General features: G+C 43.8%; 1 protein-coding gene across 2 annotated transcripts in view; it reads right to left on the bottom strand.

The window, feature by feature from the left end:
• Positions 1-22,003, bottom strand: part of TSPAN18 (tetraspanin 18) — a 292,916-nt gene that overhangs the window by 176,968 nt on the left and 93,945 nt on the right. The window contains exon 2 of one of the 2 annotated variants that reach the window (XM_069091472.1): positions 3,324-3,439. The gene's annotated coding sequence lies outside the window, so the exon portion shown is untranslated. Of the gene's footprint in view, positions 1-3,323; positions 3,443-22,003 lie in introns of those variants that run through there. The other variant, XM_069091473.1, reaches the window with a different exon arrangement.

Genomic DNA, 22,003 nt, shown 5'->3' with positions numbered 1-22,003 from the left:
AAGGAAGGAAGGAAGGAAGGAAGGAAGGAAGGAAGGAAGAAATACACACCACTTAATAATCACAACATGTTTCTTATGTAATCAAAAACTACTTTCTGGGTACCACAGAGTACTCAGTTTCTCTGCAAGTTCCAAGGAATCCCTTCCTTAAGAAACAGCTGGGCACCATTATACCTTCTGACTTTCTTCATTTCAAGAATTTTTTTTTTCCTCTAAGACACTTTGCCTTCCAGTCTGGCACTCTGGAGAAAGATCTCTTGGAGAGAGGTCCCAGAGTCAGTCAATCATTTAGTTAAAAAGCTATGTACCAAGAACTGGGCTGAATGCTGAGGATACTGTGTATGGCAAAACCATGACCCCTGCCTTTAGGGAGTTTCTATTTGAATGGAGGAGACAACAGGAAAACAGTTGTCCACAAGAGATACATATGGGAGGGAGTCTCAGAGGGAAGGTGCTAGCCGCCGGCTAGGACAGGGTGGGTGAGACCAGAACAAATGCATTGGCAAAGTGTAGGCCCCTGGTCTCTCTTCAGCTCCTTTCCCAGATTAGGGAAACAATGCCATCTCCACACAGGGATACCTCAGTTGCTTCCCAAGGGGATGAGGTCAAATGCTATAAAGGGGATTGTGATTACAGGAGTGGAAACCTTTGCATTTGCTGGGAGATGCAGACAGTTATCTTGGGGAAGAAATAGAGCAGGCCCCTGCACCACACGTGCCTGCCTGTCTGCTGTCTGCTCTGGCCCCAGTCTGCATCCTGCCTTATCTGAGGCTGGGAGGGCATTGTGAGAAACAGCAGGTGTCCTGTACATTACCAGCATGTCTCCCTGCTGAGAGCCCCGTGCTCCCATCAGCCTTACACTGGGTCCTGAAATCACTGACCAGGGCCTGGAGGCACACTCCAGGAGCTTGGAAGATGAGGACACCGGCCAGCAAAGCACAGCTCCCATTAACCTGGCAGCTGTGCAGGGCACTCGGTCGGTTGCTTTGAGGTTACAAATGCATTTTATTTTTTTCCTCATCAGTGTGGTACCATTAGGGAGAGCACAAATTTTGGAGTCAAATGACCTGGTGTGGGTATGAACCCCACTTCTGACACTTAAGCAAAGCTACTTCTTTCTGAATAAATGAATGGAAAAATGGATTGATACATGAGTGAGTAAATGAATGAATGAGCGAGGAAATGAATGATTGAATAAATAGATGAATAAAAAGCATTCTTATTATGTTCACTAAGCACTGGAGATTTAAATGTAAGATCAACAACAATCTTTTCCCTTGGGGGAGACAATGAATAAAACAGGGGCATCCAGGGAAAGTATCAACACTTGAAAAGTTACAGGAAAGTTGTAACTACAGAGTAACAAGACTGACCCAGACTTTAAGCAAGGGTTCTTAATCTGGGATCCATGATATTTTTTTTAATATTTTGGTAACTGTATTTTAATATGTAATTGGTTTCCTTCATAAGTCTATGTAGGCATCTAGGTGCTATAGTGTTTAGAGCATTAGATTTGGAATCAGTAGGACCTGAGTTCTAATCCTGACATAGACTAGCTGGGTGACTCAGGGCAATTCACTTAACCTTTCTGTGTCTCATCTGTAAAATAAAGCTAATAATAGCAGCGCCTCCACAAAGTTGTTCTGAGTATAAAAATTGGCTAAAATCTGTAAAGTACTTTTCGAACCTTAAAGTGCTGGGTAAACAATAGTAAATATTTTAATTAGTATTGCTGTCATCATTATTATTAGTTATAAGTATTTAAACACATTATTCTAAGAGGGGCTGACTCTGTAGCCTCAAGTGCTGATGGAGCCCATGAAGCATAAAAAGGCTGAGACCCTTCTAGGTGGGTGGGGGAGGGAGAGAATTTGGAACTCTAAATTTAAAAAGAAAAGAATGCTCAAATAAATAATGTTTTTAAAAGGTTGAGAACTTCTGTTTTTAAAGAACCAGTAACAGAGTTAATGGTTTCAGAAATGGAAGGGGGAAGGACAGCCAAGGCAGCTGGTGACATGGCAGTGGAGTGAAGGAAATCACAGCTGGAGACAGTTCTGTACGTACTGGAAACCACCAGCGATCACTCCCCAGGTTGGGCTTTCCAGGCATCAAACCATGGTTCTCAAGTTTTCTCATCTCTAAATAAGGAGGTTGGACTGGCTAACCTCTGAGGTACAGGATCCTATGATTCTATGAGACAACAGTCATGAGACCCATTTTGCAGATGAGGAAGCTGAGACAAACAGTGACTTGCCTAGGGTATCTGACATCACATTTGAACTCAGGTCTTTCTGATTCCAGACCCAGTGCTCCATCCACTGTACTGTGTGGCTGCTGTCTCCTACACACAGCCTTTTCTGATTCCTTCCAGGAATTAGTGCCCTCAAGTCCCTCTATATTGAGTCTCTCTGCTTTGAGTATTGACTTATCATACAGGCTGTTTATCCCTGGTAAAATGTGTCTGGTGGATTTCTGATTTTTTTTTTTGCCGAGTCTGAGATGTCAAGGGCAGGGGAAACTCCTGCCAATTCAGACCAGCTTAGAGAACTTACAGCATCGCCCCTCAGTGAAGGATTCCGTTTGCTGCCAGGACAGGACCACAGACCAAACCTAGGAGTGGTGGGTTCAGTGCCCAAGGTGGAGAAGAAGGGGCAGCCTACTCAGTCACCCAAGTCATATGGGGTGAACCCAACTCCCATCCTTCCATGGAAGCCCCAGTGGGGGAATACCAAGTGGTCTTTATTTGTAGAACGTTTTAAAATCGGCACTTCGTCCTTCCCAAGCATTCTCTCATTTGAGGAAGCTTCTGCAAAGATGATCATTATTCCCATTTTGAATATGAGGAAAAAGAGGTTCAGAGAGGTTCAGGACTTTGCCCAAGGTCACTATCAGGGCCAAGGGGAGGATCTGAATCCAGGTCACTCTGACTCAAATTACAACAATCTATTTACCATACTACACAAGCTGTTTCTCCAAAACAAAATAGAACATTGTCCTCTCCAAGCCTTTGCTCCTTGGAAAGTGAAGGCTCTTTAGAGGAATCAATCTTCATGAAGATTCTAAGACAGACCAATCACATTCTGGCAGGGCCCTTCAAGAGGTCCAGCTCTCAGAAGAGAGAACCTTCTCCAATCCTGTCTTCATCCCCACAATGAACCAGTGAATTAAATCCTCAGCTCAATTTGGCAGGCAACAGAGAGATGCCTGTGTCCCCAACACAGGGAAGTCACAGCTGAGACTGCCATCTCTCCCTCATGGCCTCCAGGCAAGAAATGAGGCTGGGCCAAATAAACTAAGGTTTCCAGAATGTGTCTCCAACTAACCTTGTTCAGCTCCAGGGATACTCCACGCCAGACACCTCCTTGCTCCTAGAGTGCTGGATTCCTGACTCCTCCTGAGATCCCTGCTCCCTTCCTTATCTCCGGCTCCAAGATAATCTCTGCTGGGAGAGAAGACCAGAGAGAGGGACAAAAGAAAATAAAGATTAGAGGAGAATTAAGCATTCCTGCTGGGGCTTAAGTGGGGAGGCAGTGAACCCAGGAGACTTCAAAGAGCATTGAATTTGGCCCAGGAGGCTTGGGCATGATACCGCCTATCTGTGTGACCCTTGGCAGGTCTGGGCCTCAATTTCCTCACCAGAGAATCTCCCTTCCCCCTACCCCCACCACCCCACACATTCCATTAGGGCAGGGATGAGATCTAAAATGTACAGTCTTAGAGACTTGCCAGAACACCAAGGGGTTCCCACAGTCACACGACCAATATGTGTCCAAGGCAGAACCTGAACACAGATCCTCTGACTCTGAAGGTAGCTTTGCTGCTTCTCATGATAATAATTATAATCGACTCTTATATAGCATGTTATAAGCATGCTTGACATTCATTTTCTCACTTGATCCTTACAATAGCCCAATGAGGTCACCTCCATTTTACAAATGAGAAAACTAAGATACAGAAAGGTGAGAGTGGGAGGTGGATGGTAAATCCAGGTCTTCCTGATTCCAAGTCCATAGTATACTGCTTGGCAAACTTATCTCCTCTCCTACTCAACCCCATACTCCAAACAATCAACACTTAATAAATATTTCTTGGATGAGTGTCAAATGAACGAATGATCCCTGAAGATCTTTCAGTTCTAAACACTAAGTTCCCATGATCCTTTCCCCTTGCCCTGTCCATAAACCCAATGGCAACAGTGAAAGCGGGTCTCCATCACCCCTTCCCAGTTGTACAATGGTGAAAAGTTGATGAACAAAAGACTCAAGACCACAATCAAAGGCTCCAACAGGGCCATAGCTCAGAAACTCAAGCTGTGTGTGTCTCTCTCACTCCCCATGCCCCCCACTCCTTCACCTCCCCATCAGGTTGACAGACTTAAGCAAAGTAAACACAAGTCTGACAGGGCCAGTCCAGCCTCCAAGAAGGACTGAAATCCAGACTGCCAGGAAGCTGAAACACTGTTTCTGATCCCGTTCTTTGTGAATGGATTTCTGCTGAAACACAATTCCTGAAGAGAGAATGTACACAGAAACCACTGGAGACAGCCAAAGGGCCATATCTGGAGGGATCTGCCCCTTCTCCGAACTCTGACAGCAATTGCAGTCTGCCTCGTGATTGGGACCACATGCTTGTGGTCTATTGCTTGTCCCATGGGCTGTGTAGTCTTGTCTTCCCACCAGAGTGTAAGCTCCATGGGGGCAAGCACCCACTGGGTCGTCTGTTTTGTATCCCCCTGTAGTGCTTAGCCTAGAGAATCTAACCAGCACTCACACACAAAGATGCCTTGGCTAGCTTTGGAGTTTTTCCTACAGTTGGAAGATAGCATGAAATTTAATCAGTGGCATACTGGTAAATGTTTGTAACCAGCTCTCCGGGGGCAAAAATGTAAGTAAGATGTGCTTTTAAGTTCAATGTGAATGAACATTTTCTCCACCACTTTCTTAAGTCTAGACAATCAATCAAGCAATAAATCAAGTCTTGATTTGTAAATATTGCCGATTTAGAAGATGTAAATGCACACATTGAAAATTTAACAATAAGCTAGCTGGTTAGAGTCAGCTCCAACACAATTTTAATCCTTCAGTGGATTAAAGAAGCCTAATTCTGGAGGCAGTGGTCCTGAGTTCAAATCCTAGTTCTAATAGTACCTGTGAGACCCTGGGCCAGTCATTTCCCTTCCTAGGATTTCAACTTTCTTCTTACATTGGACTAGGTGGTCACTGAAGTCTCTTGCACTTCTAAGTCTAGGGTTCTAGGCTCTACCTTCTCTTTTAATGTCTTATGGGACAAGGGGTATGACCCTGGACTTTTGGAAACTATGTCAGTAGACCACAAAATATGGCAGACATTTCCAAGCTGGAAAGGCCTTGGCTATGGAGCTGGTGATGAACTCCTTGTCTGTTGTCTAAGGGCCAACCCAATTTAGTTCAGTGAGGTTGACCACTAGGTTAGTTCTGTTTGGTCATAGAAACCCTCAAGATCCATCAGAGGGTCACAGATTTAGAAATATGGGACCTTAGAGGTTATCTAGACCTTCATTCTACAGACAAGGAAACTGAGTCCTGGAGAGAGGAAATAACTTGCAGCATGTCACTGTCAGAATTTGAACTCAGGTCCTCTGACTCCAAATGAGTGTTTATTCCACTGAATCATGTTTCCCAGCCACTTATTTATTTATAGAGAGTAGACTGTCTTTAAATGAGTAATTTGTAAAGTGCTTTGGAGACCTTAAAACACTATGTAAATGTCAGTTATCATTCTTATGATTCTCAAGCCCCTCCAGGCTGTACTCAGCATTTTCCCTACCATTCCCAGATGGATTTTTTTTTACTAGGGAGAGGCCATTCTCTGCCTCATTTCTTACCTAGCCTTAATCACCGAATGGGCGGTACCTCAGTCAGACTGAAACCTGGTAAAGACCTTAGCTTAAAAAGGCCCAGGTCCCCCACTGCATCCAGAGACATCTCTGAATGTTCTGAAGGAGAAAAGTGAGGCTGATGACTTTCACAGCCCTGCCTCACTTAAATCCAATTCATTTGCGTGTCATGGCATCACCTCCCTGATGTCATGGGCCTTTTCAAGAATGAAGAGCACACAGCAACAGCAACAGCCATGCAGAAAACTCTTCATCCTGGAAGCTCCCTCCAGACAGTGAAAGGACTTTCCACCCCTGTGGTCTTTCCTTCGGACCAGACGTCTAGTCCCAGAACTTCCATTTAAGGAGGGGCCCCAGGCCTTTGTCATTGTTGTTCAGTCATTTTCCATTGTGTCTGACTCTCCGGATAACGGAGTGGTTTGTCATTTCCTTCTTCATCTCATTTTACAGATGAGGAAACTGAGGCAAACAGGGTTAAATGACTTGCCCAGGGTCACACAGCTAGTAAGTGTCTGAGACTGGATTTGAACTCAGGAAGATGAGTCTTCCTGCCTCCAAGTCCAGGGCTCTATTCACTGAGCCAGGCCAGCCAGGTCTCATTCTTCTCCAGATTGTAGGAATTTCTCTACACCATTCCAGGTGTTGTCACCCAGTTCTCCTTTTCGACTCCCTTCTCTGTAGTGTCTTCCCTTATTAGAGCATAAGCTCCCTGAGGGCAGGTGATGTCTTTGTTTTCTGCTTGTATTTGTATTCCCAGCACTTAGCACAGTACTTGGCACATATTAAGAGCCTAATGAATGCTTGTTGACTGACTAATAGACTGTACCATGGGGGGGATGAAATTTTTAAAGATTCTGGAAGTACTGAAATACTGAAGAAAATCTGATAATGGAAAGGAAACTTGTAAGCAAAGGCCTCTGTTTGGCAGGGCACCAAATGGAGTGAATGGCTGTAGAGATCTAAGAAAATCAACAAAATATTCAAAATATACAGAAGAAAACAGGGGAAAATATTCAGAAGAGGACCCAAAAGGGGAAATTTTGCTACTACTGTTTAAAATTTAATGTACACTTAAGAAAAGAAAGTGTACATGACAGAAAATCACGATCCTCTCATTAATTCCTCTGTGTAGAATGAAATGCCCGTGTTTTGATATTAGCTAAGTTCCAAAAAAAGAAAAATGTAAATTATCAAATAATGAGGGAGACTCAGAAAGAGAAGAGTTTTACAACAAGGGAATCTATCAGATATAGGAAGGCTAGGTTGGGGGTTCATTTTTCACTCCTTTCCCCATTAATTTCTTATTTACTTCAATAGAACCGTAATCACATGTGGGTACAAGCATCCCTACCTCCTCATACTGGGAAGCATTTAAGCATCTTCAATGACTCTCTATTGCCTGTAGGATAAAATGCCTCTACCTGGCATGTGTCCAGCTGTACAATTTCTACCATTACATCTCTTGTCTTTGATCATCTCCTTTCTCACGGAACCATCTTCCTAGCTCATCCTCTCAAGTCGCAATCATTGCAATGAGCACCCTGTTTCATGGCTCTCTACCCATCCATGGACAATTCCAGTTCATGCTTCTCAAAGTGACCAAAGAGGTTTGCTTTAAGCACAAACAGGACCGTGTCACTCCAACACTCAATAAACACCAATGACTCCCAAGGATAAAATATAATAAATCTCAAGGATAAAATATAATTTCTGAAGATTATATTTGAAAGCCCTTCAAAACCTGGCCCCCATCAATCTTTCCAACACAGTATATATTATCTTCCCTTCTGTACTCAGATTTACCAAACTAGTGGGTTTTTTCCTTTCTCTATTCTTCACATATGACATTCCATCTCCCAACCTTTGCAATGGCAGTGCCTCATGTCTGGAATGCCCTCTCTCCTGGCTTTTGCCTTAAAGAATTCTTTTTTTTCCTATAAGACACAACTCAAGCACCACCTACTGCCTCTCCCTAACTATCCTGTATGTAGTTAACTACTCTTTTTTTTTTATATTTCTTCTGCATATACTTTAATATGCCCTTTTAGTCTTCTGTGGTAGAATATAAGCTCCATGATGATGATGATCAACATTTATATAGCACCTACTGTATACCAGGCACTGTGCTAAATGCCTTACAGATGTTATCTCATTTGATCCTCAGGACAACCCTGGGAGGTGGGAGCTATTATTATCCTCATTTTACAGATGAGGAAACTGAGACACAGAGGTTAAGTGACTTGCTCAGAGTCACACGGCTAGTATGTTTCTGAGGCAGGATTTGAACTCTATGAACTAGGCTATCTCTTTTCATTTTTGAATATGAATCCCCAGTTCCTATCATTATACTTGGGATATAGTAGGCACTTAAACCACATGCATTGATTGAATGGCCTTTTTTAAAGCCAGAATCCTATAAAAAGAGCACCCTGGTTTAGATATGTGTGTTCGGGGGATTCACTGGAAAAGCATAAGACTTTTAAAACTTGGACCTGGTTTGGAGACCCAGGCATCTGTCTCTTTTATATTGTATGTTCAGTCATCTTCAATCATGTCTGACTCTTCATGACCCCATCTGGGGTTTTCTTGGCAAAGATGCTGGAGGGGTTTGCCATTTTCTTCTCCAGCTCCTTTTACAGATGAGGAAACTGAGGCCAACAGGGTTAAGTGATTTTCCCAGGGCCGCACAGCTAGCAAGCGTCTGAGACTGGATTTGAACTGGGGTCTTCATGATTCCAGGCCCAGTGCTCTACCTGGCTGTCCCATCTCTATTATAACACTGGACAGAAGGACCCTAGGCCAGCGCAAGCCACCACTCAGGACCATCCCCACCCAGGGTTGAATTTGAGCTCAGTGACATCATCGAGGGAATATCTCTGAATGTCATTTGTCAATGTGATGAAGAATAAAGTCCTTCTGGGAACAGGAAGGAATTTTTCAATCCCTAGGTTCTTGCTTTACTGCCTTGGGCAAATGTTTCATTTGCTCCTGAGGTTTTCCCCCACCTCCTCTGGGCTCATCTGAGGTGTCTGATTTACCTGCTCCCTGAAATATATTCTGTCTTTGGAACTGAAAAGGTTTTATAAGCTCCAGGAAGGATGCATGATGAGCATTAATGTCAACTGTGCCCGTCAGACCTCAGGGCCCAGAGTGCCATATATTAGAGTGATTCTAGGGCAGTGTGTGTGTGTGTGTGTGGGGGGGAGAATTGAGGGAAGAGCCCACTCTGATTCCAGGCAGGGTCTGTCGGGGCCTTGTCGGGAACCACATGATTTTCCTTTGATGCTTCCCCCCAGGCTTTGCCTGTTTGGGTTGCAAGCTGTTTTGTGTCTTGGGAGGAATGATCCTGCCCCACTGTCACACAAGAGGAGATTAAGTTATTACCAACCAGCTATGAGTACCAGAATACAACACAAGACCTAAGGCCCATTGAGCCACATCTGAGTTGCACAGGGAAGGACAGCTAGGTCAGAATCATCCTTAGCTCTACAGGAAAGGGCATATTGCTGATGCCCATACATTAAGTACGTATAGGATGTGAATCTCAGTCTGGGCTATTGGAAATCCTTGGGGCTTTGGAGGAGGGAGGATTAAGGAAAGCTAAGATTGAGATGGAGGAGAGGGTGGATAGCCAGAGACACATTAAGTAAGCACAAGGGAAGGGTTTCCTGACTGGGAGAACTGAGGGATATTGCTTAGGGGCTTCTCTCCCCATGGAAATGCTTCAGAGAAGAGTTACCACCTAGCCTAGAGGCAGAGGGATGACCTAAATGGACTCCTCTGGAGAGAATGGGTTAGATAGAGAAAAGAGTTAAGAACCTGTTCAACTTAGGGACTTCTTATGGTCCCTTTCAAGTACTAACATGTAAGACCACAACTATTCTAACATTTTATGTTTTCAAGTCCTTTTATCGTGTTCCTGGCTGTTTTCAGACTATGCCATCTATGGGTGTGGAAAGACCTGTGCAAGATTGAGAAGACAAAGATGGGATGCATTCCTCACCATCAGAGGGAAGACCCACGTCAGTGAGATCACAGATCTATCCAAATACAAGTGGGCTGGGCTAGGCTGGGTTGCTGCAGCATGGACAAGCAGGCAAACTATTAAGAGCCATTCTATGGTCCCCTAAGAAGCCAGCCTCCAGTGATTGGTACAAGCACCATATGTAATAAAAAAGCAATGGCAGTCATTGGTTCTGAAAGACATGACATCCCTTGGGCAGAAGCAAATGTAAAACTGAAGGAAAGGCCCAGGCTTCGAGGCAAATTTGTTGAGACAGCAGAGACAAGTGAATCATATTCATTAGTTCAGGGGGATACAAAGCCATGGTTCCCATCCCAATAGAGTCACCACTACCAGGGAATCCTAGGGTCCTAAGAGACAATGACACATGGTGAAAAGAGAATGGATAACTGACGGAATTCAGAGAAGCCTGGCTTCCAACAGCAACTGTAGGAACCCGCGCTAATCACTTCGCTTCTCTGGGACCTCAGTTTAAATGAGGAGGATTATGCTAGAGGACCCCGAAGGTCCCCTACAGCTCTGATGCTCTGTTCCATTCCGGTTTTTGTCCTAGACTCCTTTCCATCTCTGACGTTTTATGTCCTAAGATAATTCTAATTTAATTCAGTTCAATTCAACAAATACATATATACACACACTTTATACATATACATATTTTACACATACATACACATAAAGGAATACAATTTTGAATGTAGGCATGTATGTCTATCTCTGTAGATCAAGCTAGATAGGTATAGACATGCAGATGGATGCAGATATAGATATGGATGACATGTAGATATAGATACAGACATAGAGATATTGACATAGACATGGATATGTGTGTGTATACACGATGGAGACCTAGCCATAGAGGAGGGATAGAGATACAGGTGTAGACGATGATAGACATATAGATACTGTTGCTGTTGAGTTACTTCAGTCATGTCCAACAGACTCTTTTCATGAAAGATATTGGAGTAGTTTTGCCATTTCCTTCTCTAGCTCATTTGACAGATAAGGAAACTGAGATAAACAGGGTTAAGTGACTTGCACAGGGTCACACAGCTAGTGAGTGTCTGAGGCTGGATTTGAAATAATCTAGACTTCAGGCCCAGCACTCTATCCACTGCACTACCCAGCAGCCCACCTGGCACCTAGGCAGCATGGAAGGAAGGAATGAAGAAAGAAAGAAAGAAAGAAAGAAAGAAAGAAAGAAAGAAAGAAAGAAAGAAAGAAAGAAAGAAAGAAAGAAAGAAAGAAAGAAAGAAAGAAAGAAAGAAAGAAAGAAAGAAAGAAAGAAAGAGAAAGGAAGGAAGGAAGGAAGGAAGGAAGGAAGGAAGGAAGGAAGGAAGGAGAAAATAAAAGAAAAGAAAAATGATTGTTGATTGATTGACAGTACTCCAAACCCTGAGATCCTGGGAAAGATTCTCTCCTCTGCCTCATGATTCATTTTCCTCTTCCCACCCCAGCTGGCCTTCCCCAGAATCTCCTTCAGTGGCTCCACTCTGAGTCTAGTCCTCAGCCTGATGCACTTGGTTTGGGATGACCCCTTAAGGAGATGGCACAGAATTGGAAGGCCTTCTCAAGGCTCTCTGATCCTTGGGGTTATTCCCCTCATTGTGCCCTTCCCACTGGGCACAATGAAAAAGAAAGATGTACCTTGCATTTTGTTCATGTGTTTTGTTTTTTAATTATTCATGCAGGAGGAAAGCAAGGGGAGGGAAGGAGCCCAGGAAGGGTCCCTGCTTCATTCTGTAACTCAAACAATGCCAGGGGCCTTGCTTTCTGGAGCTTTCCCTTCCATCTCAACACCTGCACTTGTCTCACAGAGGAAATTAGCCTTCCCACAGGCCTGCTGTCAATCAGCCCTCTACTGAACTCTGTTACCATAACAAGTCTGGAAATCCACTGCTCTCTGATCAGCCTGGTAATTATGCCTCCCAGGGTCACGGAAGAGTCTTCGCCAGGGAGATGTGATTTCCTCGGAAATGTTTTGATTTATTTTAACTTTTGTGCTTTTAATGTGTAATTGGTGTGTGGTGGTGCCCGGTCAGTGAGTGGTGGAAATGGGAGATCTGGGCAGAGGGCACCTAGCCACCTCCCCCTCAAGCAGGGAGACGCCATGGACAAGGTTCTCCTGGAGAGGAAGCCTGCAGAGGCTGGCCCTACGTCACCAGGACAGGGTATGTGGGGAGGCTAGGAGAAGGGAGAAAGTATCAAGGTACTAAAAAGGAAAACCAAGTAATTTATCCATTACAATTATTTTAATGGAGAGATAGTATAATGTTGGGAAGGCACATTTGACTTTTGGGGAGCATATTAATACTTAATAGTCTTACGGGCATCAAGGTGGCACAGTGAAGAGAGTGCTGGACCTGGGTTCAAATCCTGCATCCAAAGTAGCTTTGAAACAATGGACAAGTCATCTACTCTCTTTAGGCCTCAGTTCCCTCATATGTAATGAGGTTAATCGTACATACTCGCAATATCCACCTCGCAGGGTTGGATTGTGGGGAAAGTTTTCCTCAAATCTACAAATGACCCAAAGTCAGGAGAGATTGTTAATACACTGGGGAATAGAGTCAAGGGCCAAATAGATACTGACAGATTAGGACACTGGGCTGAATCCAATAAGAGAACATTTAATGGGGAGAAATGTAAAGTCTTACCCTTGGATCCAAAAAATCAACTCACAAATTCAAGATGGCGGGGGGGGGGGGAGGGTGCCACCAACTAGATGGAAGTTGGTCTGTAAATTGTATGCAACTAAACTGTTTTAACTGGCAGCCAATAAAATTAATGTCAATTTTGAAAGCTCACCGAGAGAGCTCATGTCCAGGACTGGAAAGTTGATGGTCCCTCTATGTTCTGTCTGCCCTGTTCAGACTGGCATGTCCAGTCATAGCTTGGGAAGGATATTGATAAGCTGGACAGAGTCAATGGCAAGGAGGTCTATAATGGCAGAAAGTCTTAAGATTATGACACCATATGACTCCCTGTTGAAAAAATTGAGAATATTTACTCTGGAGAAGGGAAGACTTCATGGGACACATCATAAGTGTCTTCAGGTAACTGAAGGAAAAAGGATTTGTTCTTAGGCTTGAAGCAGGAGTCAGATCCTCTCTGAGCCTCCCTCTCTACAACTGTCAAACGGGAATAGTCACAACTAAGGTATTATACCAATGATAACATGGTCATTGTGAGGCTTAAATTAGGACATGTATCCAGATTTCATAGCAATATATATTCTATCTATGTATCTTTGAGCAATACATATATATATATATATAGCTACCTTATATATGAGTTATGTATATGATATATGTGTATGTATATATATACACACGTTTGTGTGTTTGTTACTGTAATTACTGAACACAAACTAGAAACTACATCAGTTGCAAAGAGACAGATGCAGGATTGATGGAAGAAGAGACTTCCGAACAATGAAAGCCTCCCAGAGTAGAGCAAGCTGCCTTAGGTGGTCGTGAGTACTCCTGAGGCAGAAGCAAGATCCTCAGTGGCTGGGTCTGTTGGAGAGTGGATTTTAAAACATGGGGTTTGGGAGGGGAGAGGAGTTCATTAGATAGTCTCTGAGCCCTCTTGCCACTTAGATTCAAGTTGGGAAGAGATTTTTATGAACCTTTAAGGACAACTCAGCACCCTTGGTATCCCAGCATCGTCCTTGACCAATCTGCCTTGATCTTAGCTGTCAGAAACACAGGTTCTGTCCCTAAAAGAAGGCCAAGCTTTGGTCCATGACCTCGAGGACCCACGCTAGTTTGATCACACGTAGGAGGTACCATGTCCTCTGAGCAATGCTGAATGATAAGAGAGTTGCCTGCCTGCCTTCTCTGTCATACTTTCCCTCCCCTCTCCATCCAGAAAGGAAGTCAGCCTGACCTGGGGTTTTATAAGAAGCTGGCTTTTTCCACTTGCACAGAATTTGGCCAGTAAAGTTCAGTTTAAGCCTTAAATAACACCCTACCTGCATGCACAGCTCTTTCCACCAGGCCATGCGGGATTCCTGTTGAAGCCTGAAATTGCCCATGATTACAGATAAGTGCAATGATGCCTGGGTCCCATGCTGCTATGCAGGGAGGGCTAATGAAGGAAGATAACTGGGGCTTTGAGTGGTATTCACACACTCCCCTAATAGAAGGTGGATGCCCCTTGCTCCTTCTCCAAGAAGAAAAAGCTCTCTAAACATTCAGTCAATTTGAAGGTTGTCCATATCACTGATGAATTCAGCAAAGTATGTGTGACGAGGCCAAGACAAACTCAATTTCTCATGTTGTTTGGTTTCTCTCACCCCCTGCCACTTACAGAGAAAAGGGCCAAACCACACTACAAGAGATTGTCCTTACAGAAGACACCACACTCCTCGACAAGCATTTGACATATTCCTTCATTTACTTTCTCTCCAAAACAGAGAAATAATTTCCCTCACTCCCAGGTCATGGGAACCCAAAGAGAAGGAATGTCGATCAGTCAACTTCCAGCAGGATAATACAACAGAAAGCATGCTGGATTCCGAGGCTGAGGACCGGGGTTCACGTCATGAATCTCTGCACTTACTACAGGCGAGGAAATGAGTTGTGATAATACACGCAATGCTCTTTGTAAACCTCCCAACGCGGTGACTCTTGTCCTCCTTCCTCCTCAGCACTGTCTCTCTGCCCGTCCTTTAATTGAGACAGGGCTATGCCTTCTAGCCATTGCAAAGAGAATGTCTGGGAGGTGTTAGGAATTAGACAAGGGAGACAAATAAATAGAGCCCACGTGGTATTTGTCCTCAAGGGGCTTACAATGTAATTGAAAAGACAAAATTTGGGCATGCACGTGCAAGTACAAAACCAAACTGTAGAATAGATGCTAATTAAGTTAATTGTGTATGCCCATCAATTGGAAAATGACTGAACAAGTTGTGGTATATGATTGTGATGGAATACCATTGTGCCATAAGAAATAATGAGCAGTATGCTCTCAGAAAAACCTGAGATGATTTATATGAACTGATGCATAGTGAAGTAAGTAAAACCAGGAGAACATTATACATAACTGTAATATTGTAAGGATGATCAACTGTGATTTTTTCCACCTGCATAGAATTTGGCCAGTAAAGTTCAGTTTAAGCCTTACATAACACCCTGGATGATCCAAGACAATTCCAAAAGGCTAATGATGAAAGGATGGCACAGGGGATAAAGCATGGAGTCAGGAAGGCCTGGGTTCAAGTCTTGCCTCAGACACTTACTACCTGTGTGACCTGGACCCCTACAATGTGCCTACTTTGTGCTAGGTACTAGAGATACAAAAAGAGGTAAAAAGAAAAGAAGAGTCCCTGCCCTTGAGGAGCTCACAGTCTATGGGGGCGGGGGAGAAAATCAATAGTGGGAAGGTACTAGCATTAAGGGGGATCAGGAAAGGCTGCTTGGAGAAGGTAAGAGTTCAGTTGAGACTTAAAGGAACCCAGGGAAGCTAGGAAAAGGGGATGAGGGAAGAGAGGGTTCAAGGAATGGGTAACATCCTGTGAAAATGTCCAGAGTCAGAAGATAGAATGTCTTGACCAAGGAACAGCCAGTAGAGGAGGCCAGTGTCACTGGATCTGAGTACATGGAGGCGAGTAAAGTATACAAAGACTGCCAGGTTGTGAAAGGCTTCAAATGCCAAGCAAGACTTTGAACTTCATCATTGAGGTTGTAGGGAGTCACTGGAGTTTATTGAGCAGGGATGGGAGTTACATGATCAGACTTGTGCTTTGTCCTAGAGGAAAGAAGGGAACCACTGAAGCATTCCTGAGTCAGGGGGTGACATGGTCAGACCTGGGGTTTGGGGAAAATGACTGAGAGCTGAGTGGGGAATGGACTGAAAGGGGGAGAGACTTGAGGCAGGCAAACCCTGGCAGACTACTACAACAATCCAGATGTGAGGGGATGAGAGCCAGAACCAGGGTGCTGGCAATGTCAGAGGAGAGAAGGGGGCATGGCTGAGGGGGAGATTACAAGGGTAAAAACAGTAGAACTTAGTGATAGATTGGCCATGGAGGCAGAGGGAAGGGTGGTGGGGAGAGAGTGCCTGGGACATCCACATAATAGGGAAGTTATCTCTGACCTGGATTATCTCCCCAGTCTCCTAATTGCTCTCCCCGCCTCCAGTCTCTCCCCCCTCCAATTCAGCCCCCTCATGGTTGCCAAAGTCATTTTCCCCAAAACCACAGGTATGACCGTGTCACTCCGACCTCGACTCAGGAAAGCTTCAGTGACTCCCTTCTTGCCTCTTGCATAAAATATCAATTCCTCTGTTTGGCATTTAGAGCCTTTCCCAGTCTGCCTTCAGCCTAGCTGTCCAGGCTCCTTACACACTACTAGCCATGCAGGCTCCATGCCAGTCAAACTTGGTCTTGTGGGTCTTTCTACAAAACATCCCATCTCCTCCGCACAGACAGTCTCCTCATCTCTGCAATGCACAACCTCCCCCTTACTTGCATCTTCAGGGATCCTTAGCTACCTTCAAGCTCAACATGTGCCTTTTACATGGTTCTTTTCCTGATCCCCTGCAGCTGTGGGGATCCCCACCCCCACAAAGTTACTTGGAATATATTTTGTGTTTTTCATCTTGTCTCCTCTAGCTTTACTCCTGGAGTGCTGGGGTTGTTGTAGTCACAGCACCTGGTACACTGGAGGTGTTTAATAAATGCTTGTTGATTGTTCATGATACGATTAGGTTATAATTCAGCAAAGATGAACAATTTGGTTCTGGCAAAGGCCGGAGAGAGGGATGTTGGTTCCTCGGCGTTCTTTCTGGATGCTGTGACAAAGCCTTTCAGGGAATGCAACACTGGAAGTGGACAAGACTGGGAAAAAAGCAAAATGTGTACACAGGATATTTATGCCTTCAGGGGTAACTTTATTAAAAAGCCATGTGATGGCAAATGGAACTGCTTTCAAAAAGACCACCCTGAAGCTAGTACGAAAGCCCTTCGCAGGAAAATCCGAGACAGAGCCTTATCAAAGTACCAGTTTCTCCAAGGAGTCAGAAGGCTCCAATTAGCTCACTGCTTTTTCCCAAGTTCTCCAAAGCTCTCCTGGTTTCCCTTAATACCTAGCCCAGGTACCTGCTGTCCAGAGTGTTTCTGATCCCTCCCGTCATTCTTCTCTCTCAAAATAACTTTGTATAACTTGGTATAAACTTGTATCTATTCATCCATGCACATGATATATTCCCTTTGATAGAGTAGAATCTCGTTGAGGGCAGGGAAATGTTTCCTTTTTCTCTTTGTATTCTGAGCATTTATGACCGTGTTTGGTGCACAAAATAAACTTAATTTCCAAGGCTCCTAATCTGGACTCTAAAATCCGCCTTGTAGAGGAGTACCCCTCCATTGGCTATAATTCTCCCATGTCTGCCCCCACCTACATATATTTCTAATTCCAGGAAAAAAGATCCGCTGGAGGTAAGACAGCAGAAGCATTAGCATTTTGATAGGTTTCTACAACATAGCTTATAAGGTCTTTAAAATTCATATGCCAAGATTAATCCTTCAAACCCAGTGCCTCTTACTCAGCTTGAGACAGCTCAGAAGTTTTCCATTTTTCAAAGAACTAGATGAAAAACAAAGGAAAAGTTGCCAGGAATCCAAAACCCCTACTTCACAGTCCTAAGGAAAGAGGACCCTCACACCGATCACTCACTGTAACATCTGGACTGATCAGGTATTTGGGAATAGTCCTTCTGGGGGTGCCTAGGAAAAGATTCAGCTGCTTTCATCTGGAGATCTGAGGTTTCTCAGCATCCCCCCAAATACCTGGGGACACGGCAGAGCACGGCATGTGAAAAGAACCATAAGCTAGGAAAGGAGGCAGGAGTTCCTGATTCCAAGGACAGCTCTGCCTTTAAGGAGCTGTGTGAACTCAGCCTCTCTCTGGTCCTCAGTTCCACATGGATAAAACCAGTGATGAGTGATAGCTTAGGTCTCTTTCAGCTCGAAGACTTTGACCTAGTGATGCCTTGGTCATTATAATGCCCCCAGTGTGGGCAGAGGACAGAGGCGTTTTGGCAAGAGCGCTGTGACTTGGGTTCAAATCTAGCCACTTCCCCTCATCATCGTGTGAACTTGGGTAAATCACTTCACATCTTGGGTCACAGTTTCCTTATCTAAAAAATGAAGACATTGAGTTAAGAGCATCCAGGTAGAGTGGAAAGAGTATCAACTTGAGTCAGAGAACCTGGGTTTAAATTCTGTTCACCAAGGAACGGCCTATGTGAGTTAGGAGCAGCTCACGGCTACCAGACCAATCACAAAAGTGCAGAGCTTTTGGCCACAGCAGCTCCCCGGGATTATCTGCCAAGCTCTAGAGGACCGTGAGCTGCATCCATCAGTGAGAGAAGAGAATCCGCTTTGAGGAAATCACAGCTCCTTGGAAAGCCCTAAATGCCCATTAAATTATATGGACCAGAAGACCACATTGTCTGTACATAAGAGGGCTAGAGCTAGGAGAGGCCTCAGGAGATAGCTAGTCAGGCAACAAGCATTTTATTTTATTTTATTTTTTAAGCAACCGGGGTTAAGTAACTTGCTCAAGGTTACACGGCCAGTTATTTCTGGGCATGGTGCTGAGTATCTGAGCCCAGGATTCGATCCCCAGGTCTTCTCAACACTGGAGCCAGTGCTCTTACTCTCTGAGCCACCTGGCCGCCCCTAAGCAATTGGGGTTAAGTAACTTGCTCAAGGTTACACGGCCAGGTGTTTCTGGGTGGGTGCTAAGTGTCTGAGCCCGGGATTCGATCTCCAGGTCATCCCGACACTGGAGCCAGTGCTCTTACTCGCTGTGCTACCTGGCCGCCCCTGCAACAAGCATTTATTAAGAATTTACTATATGCCAGGCACTGTGCCAAGCACTGGGGATAAAAAGGAAGGTAAAAACATGGTCCCTTCCCTCAAGGAGTTCACTGTCAGAGGGAAGAGACAAAATCTCAGCAACTGTGTGCACACAATATACATACAATATAAATTGGTGATTATCTTAGAAGAAAGCTACTAGCTGGGGGCAGTAGGGAGGGGAGAGAAGGGGAAGGAAGGGGGGTGGACTGGGAAAGGCCTGCAGCAGAAGATGCCATGTAAACTGGGCAGACAGTAAATGCACCTGAGGAAGGAGAGCTCCAGGCATGAGGGCAGCCATTACAAAAGCACAGAGTCAGGTGAGAGAGGAAGATTTTATATTTGATCCTGAAGGTAATAGGGAGCCACTGGAGTTTACTGAGTAGGAGAGACACAGTAAGACCAGTACTATAAGGAGGATCACTTTGGCAGTATATTGGAATGGGTTTGGGAGAACTGAGGCAGGCAGACCCACTACAAGGCTAATCGAGGCACAATGGGATGAGGGCCTACATTAGGAATGTGGCAGTGTCAAAGCAGACAAAGGGAGTACAACCTCTTAATTTTAAAGATAAGGAAATTGGAGCCCAAAGAGGATGAGTAGCATACTCAAAGTTGGCCCTGCAGGATAAGGTCAGTTAGGTTCAAGGTCTCCCTCTCCCTGGGCAGCAAGGTGAGGCAGTGGATAGAGGGTCAAGCCTTGGGTCAGGAAGACCTGAGTCCAAATTTGACCTCAGACACTTATTGGCTGTGTGATCCTTGGCAAATCACTTCACCCCATTTGTCTCAGTTTCCTTATCTGTCAAATGAATTGGAGAAGGAAATATCAAACCACTCCAGTGTCTTTGCCAAGAAAATCCCAAATAGGGCCCCAAAGAGTTGGACCCAACCAAACAAAAATTCCTGTTTAACAGCAACACCTCCAAGCTAAAACCAACTGCCACATTTCTACCTACTCACTTCTAATGAATGAACAGCACATTAGTGTTTCTCATTCCCATGTTGCACCCAGGCGCAGACTAGGTCACCAAGAGAGAAATAAAAAATCAGGCAGTGTGACTGGGGGACTTTCTTGGCACTATAACAGCAGGGATGCCCACCCTGGGGGAGAAGAACTATCAATTTCAATAAAGCTCTTTGTGTGTGTTGGGGGTGGGGAGGGGTCATTGCTTGCTAAGCCACTGTGGAAATGAGGTTTTTGAGGGCTCCATGGCTCTTGGGCTTGGAAATCAAGATGTAGTGAGGCTGTTATAAGAGGAGAAATGCTTCCTTAGGTTACAGGCCTAGAACCTTGTGGGAATCAAAGAGCCAGCTATGGGATAGAAGAAAGAACAATAATTTGGTAAAAATCAGGAGGGTCCAGGGACAGCCCTGAATCTGGTCACTAATCTGTGTTATGACCATGTTTAGCCAAGTTACTGACTTTCTTTGGTCCTTAGCTTCCTCCCAAGCCCATCACTAAAGGAATGGAGCAGGACTGAATTAATCAATCAACCAATAAAAATTTATTAAGCAAAGACTATTTACCAGACACTGTGGATGGGTCCTGAGGCTCATTCCAGAGCTACAACTGAAAGCAGAGACTGGAGCCAAAGGCCTCTGAAATCCAGGTAAAGAAATGGAAACAATAGGTTTTTACCCTGTGGCTCTGTTCTTTCTAGAAGGGAAAATTCTAGAATGGCAAAGCTAGAAAGAACTTTCAAATACAGAACTTAGAACATGTCAGCTAGAAGGGACCTAAAAATACAGTGTCAAAGTTAGGAGGAACTTTAGAATATACATAGAATACAGTGTGTTAGACCTAGAAAGGGACACAGAATGTCATGGTTAGAAAGAACTTTAGAATTGTTCTATGTCCTAGAATATAGGACACAGAATGTCAAGATTAGGAGGCACTAAAGAGAACATAGAATGCCAGAGCTGTGTAGGTCTTCATAAAATAGAACAGAGAATGCTTATCATAGAACCTGGAACACAGTAGGTACTTAGTAAATGGATATTGATTGACTGATTGCTAGAACTGGCAGAGAACTTTAAATCTGTTTAATACAACTACCTTATTTTAGTTCAGATAAAGAAACAGAGGCATTAACAAAGGAAGTGACTTGTCTAAGGTCACTAAATTTACCTACAGGGTCAGGAACTGAACCCAGTTATCTGGGTGCCCAACTTCGTGTCCTTCCTGCAATATCACAAAGACCTCTCACCAATACACACACACCCATTACCTCCTCTTTCAAATTTTCTGTGTAGATGTACATACAGGCAAAAATAGATGTATCAAGGACAGTAAACCTTTTCTAATTCAATTAACACAATAGCCGATTGCATGATGATCGTCAGTGATATTCCTTGATCTGAAATGGTAAAAGCTCCTCACAAGAACCAAACACTTGTGAAAATCACAGGTCTGGTAAAAAGAAAATTTTTTAAATAGCTGTAGTATATGTGTGTCTGTATATATGCACACACATTCATGTACCATACACGCATGTATTAGCATATGTCAAGATGGACATGTGCATTGCATGCACGTGTCGATATGCACATGTCGTATATTACATATATGTTGATTTGACCAAAGGTATCCAGTGGAATGTCACAGAGCTCTATGATCAGCTATGACATTTTAATAAATTACTTTAATATATATATAAATTTAGAATTTTAAAATTTTAAATTTTATAAATAAATTTATATATATTTTCCCCTTTAGGTGTACAAAGCACTTCTATTGTATCTGAGCTTCACACAACTCTGTAAGAAAGATATTGTTATCCTTGTCTTATGGGGAAGAAATGAGGTTCCAAGAGGTTAACTAACTTGGCCAAAGTCACACAGTTAGTAAGTATCAGAGGGGGATTTAACAAATAGCATTCTTTTCATACTGTAGCCCAAGATTTCTTGAGCGCTCAGAGTAAGTGAGATTCAAACTGAGCTTTCAATTACATGTACAGTAATTGAATTACATTCAATTACTAAAACCCCCACATGCTTTTTCACACAAACTAAGGTTGAATTCTTGAACCTCCATTTAAGACTCTACATTCATTGCAATTAATTTTTTTTCTTAGTATATTCAACTCAGTGCTCTAATCTGCCACGTTCATTCTTGATCCTGAGTCTCTCATCCAATAGTAGATGCCCTTTCTTAGCTTTGGGCACTCTGCAAATTTGATAAGGGTATCATCCATATCTTTACTCAAGTAATTTATTAAAATGTCAAACAAAACTGATC

This window comes from Petaurus breviceps, unplaced genomic scaffold, assembly GCF_028583685.1.
Source record: "Petaurus breviceps papuanus isolate PSGF00001 unplaced genomic scaffold, PetGlider_PUasm1.0 188, whole genome shotgun sequence".
In the NCBI taxonomy this organism is placed as follows: domain Eukaryota; kingdom Metazoa; phylum Chordata; class Mammalia; order Diprotodontia; family Petauridae; genus Petaurus; species Petaurus breviceps.
Note: the sequence above shows the minus strand (reverse complement) of the source record. Positions and strands in the feature narration are given on the sequence as shown.